The 9,971-nt window shown below is 40.0% G+C and overlaps 1 non-coding gene across 1 annotated transcript; it reads right to left on the bottom strand.

Annotated features, from left to right (window-relative positions):
* Window positions 1–9,013: 9,013 nt before the first annotated feature.
* On the bottom strand, window positions 9,014–9,177 carry LOC115824327 (U1 spliceosomal RNA). The gene has a single exon (XR_004025714.1). It is a non-coding gene; the product is annotated as a U1 spliceosomal RNA (small nuclear RNA).
* Window positions 9,178–9,971: the final 794 nt, after the last annotated feature.

Raw genomic sequence — 9,971 nt, forward strand, 5'->3', positions numbered from 1 at the left:
CCTTAACACCTAACAGACACCAGGCTTAACGTTTTAGTGCAGCAGCCCCTGTTCCATTTGGTTAAAAATTGATAATGATCAATTCCAGTGAAGCCCAGAGCACCTCAGAGGTCAGTTTCCTGTGAGAATGGAATTTAAACCATTCCTTCTCTCACTCACTAACTATACTGAACGAAAGAAAATGAAACTAACTTGTACAACACTAGGGAATAATGACATGTATTGACCCTGTAGAGCTTTTAGACAACCACAGGCTGAATAACCCGCAGCAGAATCTCAAGCTGTCAGTCAACCCAAACCGTTCGCAATGTATCATTTTTGATATCGCTCAGAAGCATAAAATGCCGCGGATATGAGGCTAATACAATTTTACTATTCCATAACCGGAAAAAGTTAAGAGCTTAATGTAACACTTTCTAAATTCCAAGGAGTGTATTCTCCCCTCAGGCAGAGACACCCCCAAAAGGATAGCAGCACCCCTGTCTCCAAATCTGATAAAATGCCAGACCCCCTGCTATCCTACCCTTCAGCTCTGGGTTCAGTTTGAGTTGAGCTCTGGTTGTGTCAGCCATAATGTAAGTCCGTGCGTTCTGTTCTGCTCGTCTCTGTGATGAATGGGACCAGTCTCACCACTTCAGAAGATCCACGATAACAAATGACTCTCCCGGCCAGCATTTACCCGAAGTCTCGCTCAGGGTCTCCTACAGTCAACCTCAGTAACTCTGGTCTCTCAGACCTGAACGTGACTGGGCCTGTTCTTCTTCTTCTTCTCCTTTCCTCTCCTTCCCTCACTACCATTAGTGTAAGTAACTCCTCTAGAACATCACTGAGATAGTTTCCTTTGGTTAAGCGTGCCTCTTCATGTGTAATAATTCACATACATGTAAAGCTGTTACACTCAGGTATACTTAAGGTGGAGAGGATGTTGTTGTGACTGTCTGTCGTCAGTTGTTTGTCTTCTCGTGTATAGTTTAGATGCAGTTGTATGTGTGTATATAGTGGCTGTGCCTTAGTTCCACCTAAATCCCCATTTATTCAATATTATTCATATAATCTGTACTGTTTGAATTCGACTGTTACATGGATACATTCGTATTTCTGCTATTTGAGTATGTGACAAATCATTTCCAAGTTAATGAATGTGGTGATCCAGGAACTTAGTTGGCTAGAAGAAGAATATTATTGTACTTGCTACTTTAATGCTGTTATTTAATATATTTTTAAGGCTAATGATGAGTTATTCTGAATCATTTCTAGGTTCAGTGTTCAGAGTGTTGGGCTATAAATAGAGTTTATCAGAATAACTAATTTCACTGGGTTCAGGTTCTGAAATAAGGTTTTTGTCACAGTTCTAAGTGATATTAGTATTAAGTCTACTATTCACAGTGAACGATTAACCAGAATTTCCCTATACCATTGGCACGACAAGTTGTACAGTTATAGACTAGAACCTGTGACTATCGGTTTATAATTACAGACTGTAGCCTGTTGGGTTAAGAGTGGTCCCCCTCCCAAAAATATCTAGTGGTCCTGTGGTTAGAAACTGACCATTGAAGGACTAGAGCTGCAGTTCCCAAACTTTTTAGGTCACGCCCCCCTTTCCACATCCTGACCAAGATGACGCCCCCCCCCCAAAAAAGACGCAACATAGAACATTTACCGATGTATGAATGCATCAACTTTAATGCTCATACGCAAAAAATGGAAAGGCCTAACTATTGTTGAAGGGCACTCGGAGAGCGCCGAGCTCTGCCATGGCCAATATTCCACTCTTCTATGATATTCGGATCTGCAGCCGCAACCACTATATATGTCTGGATATATTTCTTAAACTATTAGAACCAAAAAATCAGAATGTACGATTATGAAAGCTAAGCACGAAACGATTAGTGATTATGCGCGTGTTATGCAAGTCCACAGTAACCTTTAAATAGGCTTATTTAGGTCATATCGATTTAGAAACACTAAGAATAATTTAGAATAATTTAGACACTGCTTATTTCTAACATACCTGCTGCACTTGTTTCTACAGTGATGTCTGAGGTGGCTATTTTGTTTTACTGTATGTTTAGTCGCGGCACTGCATCCACTGTAATTACGACGGATTCGTGTATGCGAGTCAAATTCAGTTCATTTCAGTTAATCTCGCAACGTTAACGAAAGTGGAAAATAATAATTCGGATCCGCTCCAAACTTTAATGGGTTCTTCCTTGGCCCACGCTGCACCCTTCCAGCAAATTTCATTAAAATCGGCCCGGTAGTTCTTCTGACAAACAGACAAACCAACCAACAAACCGCCCCGAATTCGGCGGGGGTAGTAATTGGAACGGCCATAACACTGTTGAGAAGATCAACAATATAATAAAAACAGATCAACATTCAAATGCATTTACAGATTGTAACAAAGTTACGCACCGGTCGGAGCATTTAAAGAGGGAGTGAGGGTGAGAAACACGCGCAGGCTTTGAGACATATTATTTATCAAAAGGGGGGAATACATGTGAATATTTACACTCACTCACTCACTCACTCACTATCTAAGCCGCTTATCCTGATTAGGGTCGCGGGGGGTGCTGGAGCCTATCCCAGCGCTCATAGGACGAAAGGCGGGGAAACACCCTGGACAGGTCGCCAGTCCATCGCAGTGAATATTTACAGCAGCATTAAAATATTTGCATCGGGTTGCATCGCTCTGAACATTCATATGAAATCGATCAACAATGTTTAAACAATAGCAAATAAATAAATAAATATGCACGGCACAAGCCGCAGAATTTTTTGGGGCGAGGAGATGGTTAGGCTCTACTCAGCGGCAGATTTACCGCGACATTAAATATTTGGATCGAGTATAATAATGCATAAAAATAATTTATCGTTATTTATAATCATTAGAACATTCGAAGGCTAATAAATTTGATTAATAGAGAACGCAACAAAAAGCGCTTCACTGACAGTTAGCACTGCAACAATGTTTCAGCAAATTGCAACAAAGTCCGTGGAACAAAGAGAATGTATGAGGGAGGCGAGGAAACTTTCAGCCATACAGAAACAGATATGTCGTTTTAAGAAAAAGATGAAATTACTATATTATTTTTTATCTTATTATCTTAATTTCCGCCTTACAATTTTTGTCTTGCGCACCCCCTAGGGGTAGTCCGTGCGCACACCACACTTTGGGAAACCCGAGACTAGAGGCTGATTAACACAAACTGTGCACGGCAGCAGATGGGTCTTAGTTTCTATCTGTCCACTTATAAAGTGTAACTATAAGCTTGGTGTTTCTAATGAAGTGGCCAGTGAATGTATGACAGAGAGTGAGACAGTCTGTGAGGTGTGAGACGTGTGTTTGAGTGGATGGACTGGATGAGTCTGATGATGTGGAGAGTGTGGATGAGGACAAAGAAAAGCTGTTAGGTCAGTGAGTGTGTCCTGACTGTTGTGCTGCTTTCATAATTACACACCGCTTTATTAACAAGGGGCTTTCCCACCTTCCATTCACATCTAATGACAAACACACAATATCTACTGTATAAAGTGCTCTATTCATGAAATTAAAAAATGTTATGAATAATAAATGAAAAACCTGAATTTTCTCCTGCTCCATTAGAGATGGAATATGATGATGTGGAAGGAGAGACTTTCTAAGGAAGATGGAGAAAAGTAACAGAGACAGAAATTCCACCTCCTGTCTTTGTACATCATTTTAAAATGTCTTTTTTGTCAAATGAGATCTTGAAACAAATAGTAATTCATGTACTCATGTCTCTGCAGTCAACAGTAAAGTTTTCACACACAGATTTATCCAGTGTCTGAGAGGTCAGTCTAGGACTCTGAACTTTGTACTTGTATGTAGCTCTGCTCTTTACACCTCAGTGTTATAAAGAGGAGCATTTCCAAACTTAGATCATAATGATAGAAGAGACTGAATATCAGAAGGTGGTGTTTGTTCAGCAAAACACAAATGAGAGAAAAAAGTAGATAATGAAATGAGGATGGACAGAAGGGAATAAAGGAACTGTGTATGAAATATAATGTTCAGTATTAATAGATGGCTTTAGTATTGCAGACTTTGTTCATATCTCACATTCCAAACCATGTGTTTATCTTCATGCAGTTATTTTGTCCCAAATCACACCAAATATTAACTCAGGGAAGTGCAGCCATGGTGAACACAAAACCAAGAGAATGTCATGCTTTTTTTGAGCAAAACCTAATGTATCAACTTTTACTCAAAGTGCTTTTGTCATTGATTCTGAAATATAGATTTTTTTACTTAAATAGTTTCTTTTTATTGTTTACTCGTGTAAGATTAGGAGACAGTTATTTGAAACCTGTTTACAGATTTTATTTTGTTTGTGTTAATTGGTATATCTTACATGACTGTCACAATATCCCCTGTATAACTGTTCTACTTTTTTTTTTTAACATTGTCAACTTTTGAAGACTTGTACACTGACTCACAAAACGTTTGTCAGAATAAACGCATATGAAGTTTGTTTATGAAATTCAGTGAAGAGTTTTAATAAGGATCTCTCTTTAATAAGGATTAATAAATATTAGTCAGATAGTTTCAGTTATTTTTTTCCAGGAAACCGCTGGTGAGACCAAAAGGATTTGTATGTTTGAAGTTGTTATGATTTATTTTTATGATTTTACATTTTAGTGTATCAAGACTTTTTAGATGATGGTCATAGATCCTATATGAACAGTTCTCACTTGATTTGGTTCCTCCAGACCAAGGTGCCTCAGTGACTTCAGAGGTAATGGAACTTAAATTTGAAATATTTTAAGAAATTCAACAGGTAAATAAATTTCCAAAATGAGTAGGGGTTTCTGTGATACGTGCAATACACAGACACACACACACACACACACTCTTGCACACATACAAAAACGTGAAACTGCCTTGCACTTGCACTTTTCCACCACTAGAGGGAGAAAATAACTTGGCATAACTGCCGTGTTTGTCCATCAAAGAATTGCCGTTCGTCAAGATCTGGAGGTAGTATTGTATATTAATTCTGGCAAATACATCTAAATTTTACCGTGATTAAATCTTGTTTGAAAACCTCTTAAGACCGATGTTCAAGGAGAAAGAGAGCGTGATGTCCTATTGCACGGCAATACGGTCAACTCACTATGTAGCTCTATCGCCCTCTAGTGGAAATAGCACTGTTTAAGTTATCACAGAACTTTGCAACAGAATATTCCTTGAGTTTGCTGTTTGACAAACTGAAGTATGTCCAGTTTAATTGTGAGTTTGCAGCTACATGGTGTATATTAAAGTCAATAGACTAATAAGATTAAAAACATTTTAATTTGGTTTTCAAAGCATCAGACAAAAGATAAATTCTTATCTTATGAGATATACAAATACCAAGAGAGGGGAAAAATGAATAAGAAACAGTCCAATAATCCAATAAGTCCAACAACCTTCACCTCTGCTCTCTCACACTGACTGAAGGAACTGAGTCCTCTTAGCCCACCTAGAGAGAGGACTCCTCCCACCCACCAATCACGCTCACTGTTGCCTTATTAGAGACACTGCAGGAAATCATCAAACAACTCTCTCTTCAGCCCAATTTATGTGTCTTTGTCGAATCGACTCCTTCAGCCAGGAAAGGTCAGGTCATGCCCCTGCTCAGTGTAATCAGTCTTACAGCCCCATCTAGTGGTTAGGGGGAGAAAAACAGGTGCTGAACTAAATAGAAATGAGGAGGTGCCTGGAGTGTCAGTGTTGACAGAAGTTAACAGAGAGCCTGTGTGTGTTTATGGATTTATTAGTGCATTTACCATTTTTAAAAATGTACCACAACAATTGAAATATAATACTCTGTGTAATGAAAGGGTCAGTGTATATAATTACTATGGAACATGCGTGGAAGCCCGAGAGGTGAGTGAGTTGTAATAGTTAATGTTGTAGTAGTTGATATGTTGGCTATTTTGTTGTGAATTAGCGGATTCACGGCTGCTGTCTTTTTTTTTAGTTAATTGAATTTTTATTTAGTTAATCTTAATAGCATGATCAAAACATTACTTTAATCCCTCTGTATGTGATATTGTGAAAACTGGAAGAAAATTCAACTGAATAAACCTTTCAGACTCATAGGAGTATTTACCATGACGTGGTATAAAGAGAACACAAAGTGGACCAAGACACAGCTCCACCTCCCCACTACAGCCAGGTTCTGCTGCTGTGAGTGAATGTGGAGCTGACCAAGGCTCTCACTCTCTGTCTTCAGCTGTCAGTGCAGGTTTGACAGATTGGTGCTGTCCATGGTCCTGAACACTGTTGCCAATCGGACACTGGGAGCTTTCAGTGCATTAGGGGAAAGTGCTTGCTTTCCTCAGCCCCACAATGACTAAGACATAGTGAACTCACTTCATACAAACACACTGTTAGAACCATTTATGGGATGCAGGATAGGATAAAGGATTTGTGTGTATGCCATTTGTTTGTATTTTGGGCAGTCATATTTCTCACCACTAGAGAGCAGCAGTGTGTAGATGACCAGTATACTCTCCACGCCTTTCTTAAATGTAATGAATTAATTTAAAATGCAGACATATATCATAAATCAAACTAAAAGGCAGGCTTTGGCAGGCCACCCTGTTCAATCAAAGGAAATAAAGCATGCAAGATAACATGTCAAAAACGTGTCAGAAAAGCTTCCATGCACATTTATTTTGTGCTGTTTCCACAGAGTTGGTATGTTTTGATTGCACGTGTAGAAAGAAATAAAAAACCCTGCCAATCAGAATATTTGCGCCGTAACGATTTGCGAGACTGGAACATGAACAATTGTGAGACACTCAGGTCCCAGGTCCAAGTGAGGTAATAGATTTTGTTGTTTAATTAATTGATTTTGGAATTTAATTATGTGCTTATCCATTTTTTTGTGTGTTTAGTCTGTATAGGATACTTAAATAATGGTTTTACTTATTTATGAGTTCTTGTTCGCCCTAAATTTTGTTTTTCCTCTCTGCACTTTTTCAACTTGTAAGGAAGTTATACTCGTTCCATTATATCCTGTACTGTTCATGATGATCATTACACAGTTATACATTATACAATTTTATTAGATTTACCGAGTGTTAAGTGATAAGACGTTTCATATATGAAAGCACACACAGGCTGTGTAGTCCTGATAACTAGACTAAGGGTTAATAAGTTCTTGTAACATCAGTAGGAAGCAAGGCTATATGTAAGTAAGCAGAGACCCAGGGCCCATCCCTTATTAGATTAGACAGGGGGTAGAAAGGCTACATAACATTTCTCATGCAGTCTGATTCCCATAGTGGTTGAGCTGGAATATGCAGATGTGGTTGTGTGGTCAGACTGTACAGTTGGCAGGACAGCCTAGTCCTCCTCTACACCAAGACTGGAAGACTCAAACCACTGCCTGTTTTCACCAGACACCAACCTTCAGTGCATAACAATTTAACCAGAGACAAAAGCACTTCACTAAACCCAAAAAGTCCTCCAGGTCTTACATATGTAGTTATGATCAACCCAGCTGAAAGTGTTTTCTTGCTCCACTGAAAGCAGTCCATTGTCGGTCCCATTTATTTTAACATAGTCCATCAAATCTCACAGTAAAGAGAGATTGTCATAAATTGATCTGGAATACAGCAGGATTGATTTGATGGAGCAAGTTCACTTGAGAAGACATAGAGCCTGTTAACAAGACACAGCCAGCGCTTCATAATCTGTGCAGAGCAGAACCACAGACCCAGTCCTCCAGCACAGGACCCCCAGTGGGTAAAATTTCAGGAGAACTACTCCCTAAACTGCTACAGATGGTAAAGATGTCACAAGCAACAAAACCCCAGAAGGCTCGATTAGACCCCACAGGAATCCCATGATCTCAGGCGTGTGACGTGTAGAGAGTTGACGGACGCCCTCAGTGACCTCCTGGAGGGACAAACAGTCTTTATGGGGTCTGGCTGGGTCAAAGAGAGAAGGTGTTAAAAATGGTCATTATTAGACTGAGTGTGAGAGCTGCTATTCTGGGTGTCTCTGTGGGCTCTGATGTCTCTGTCCCATTAGGAGAGTGAAGACAGTACATAATCTGTCTTTTTTTCCAGATTAGGACAGAAAAGGGGTGGTGAAGACGTCCATGTCACAGACGGAGATAAAACCTCCTATCAGTCTTATAAATGCCCCTTAAGTCCTGACCTGCAAAAAGATCCCCCAGCTCCTGTTTTCTCTGTCACAAGACTGAAGGCAAATTACAGACATTCTGCTTAATCCTGTTATCCTCAGAGTTAAATGTGTCCTGTTCCAACTTGTTCACATTTTACATTTACTGTGGACTGTGATGTGAACTGTTGGCAAAAAAACTCTCATCAAGGTTTTTCCCATTTTCCACCACTGAAGAAGGTTTTTATAATCTCCCTTAAACTCACTGCAAACAGTCCAGACATGCTCAAAAGATTCACAAAAATCTGTCAGGAATGTCAAACTATCATCAGTATCATAAAAAAGACTTTTACCTGTTTCTGTAGTACATAACAGTAGATAAGTGTACATAGCTGTTTTTATAGAACAGTTCAGAGCCTTTTCATATTTATATTGAGTTTTGTATAATACATTCAGGTCTGTTGATACAGTAGTTATATTAATAACACTGTACAATATTGCAGTACATTAGTGTAAAAAGTGTCACATTAGTCATTTCAGCCCTAATTACAGTGTGTACTTCTGTGCTCTTACTCCTCACTCAATCATTATCTAATCAGGGATATCCTCATGCTGGAGCCTATCCCAGCGCTCACAGGGCAAAAGGCAGAGAAACACCCTGGAGAGGTTGCCAGTCCATCACAGAGCTGACACACACACTCATCCCTAGGAGCAATTTAAGGAGTGGGCAGCCTCCTTGGTGAGCGCCCGGGGAGGTTAAGTGCCTTGCTCAAGGGCACACGTGGATGTTGGGCCTGGGAATCGAACCGGCAACCCTCCAGTCACAAGCCCGGTTCTCTACCCGTTAGACCACGGCTGCCCTAAAAAGTTCAGAGGAGAGCGCAAACGCAGTCCCCCACTACCACAAATTATGCAGTCGAGATTCACGCATTTGGGGAATTCGCAGAGGTCAGCATAGCCCAAGTGCAATGGCCAAGCCTCACCCTGGGTGAACCACCTTCGTGATCATGGTGTCTCCCCTGCCAGGTAAGTATTTAGTATCTCCAATTCACCTAACCTACATGTCTTTGGACTGTGGGAGGAAACTGGAGCTCCTGGAGGAAACCCACGCAGACACGGGGAGAACATACAAACTCCACACAGTAAGGACCCTCTCCACCCAGCGGTGCTACCCACTGCACCACCATGCCGCCCTTGCTCTTATTCCTGCTCTTTTCATTTCTTATATGGACTCTTTTGCTGCCCTCTAGTGTGATGGGCTGTTATTTACTTGCCTAGGCTGCTGTAACAACACATTTTCCCTCTGGGATTGATAAAACACTACTATCTATCTATCTATCTATCTATCTATCTATCTATCTATCTATCTATCTATCTATCTATCTATCTATCTATCTGTCTATCTATCTATCTATCTATATGTCTATCTGTCTGTCTGTCTGTCTGTCTGTCTATCTAACTTTCTGTCTATCTAACTTTCTGTCTGTCTATCTAAGTTCCTGCCTGTCTATTAGTCAATCAGCCAATCAATAACGTATACCCAAAAACACATGCTGAAAAACTGTTGGAAGCTTATCTGTCCTGGTGAACTTCTTGTTTAGTTTAGAACTTACTCATATTCACCACTAGGTGGGGCTGTATGAATTACACCGAACTGTGCAAGACTTGGAATGAACAAGTGTGATAACATAATAGCATATAACTTCCTTTTCAACATGAATCTGGTCACGCCAGCCTAAAATGCCTCAAAGACACTCACCAGAGACTCTATTTAACTATATCCCAATCAAAAGTGTGAAAATATTCATTTCTGGTTAATTGTCAACAG

Source organism: Chanos chanos, chromosome 11 (assembly GCF_902362185.1).
Source record: "Chanos chanos chromosome 11, fChaCha1.1, whole genome shotgun sequence".
Taxonomy (NCBI): Eukaryota; Metazoa; Chordata; class Actinopteri; order Gonorynchiformes; family Chanidae; genus Chanos; species Chanos chanos.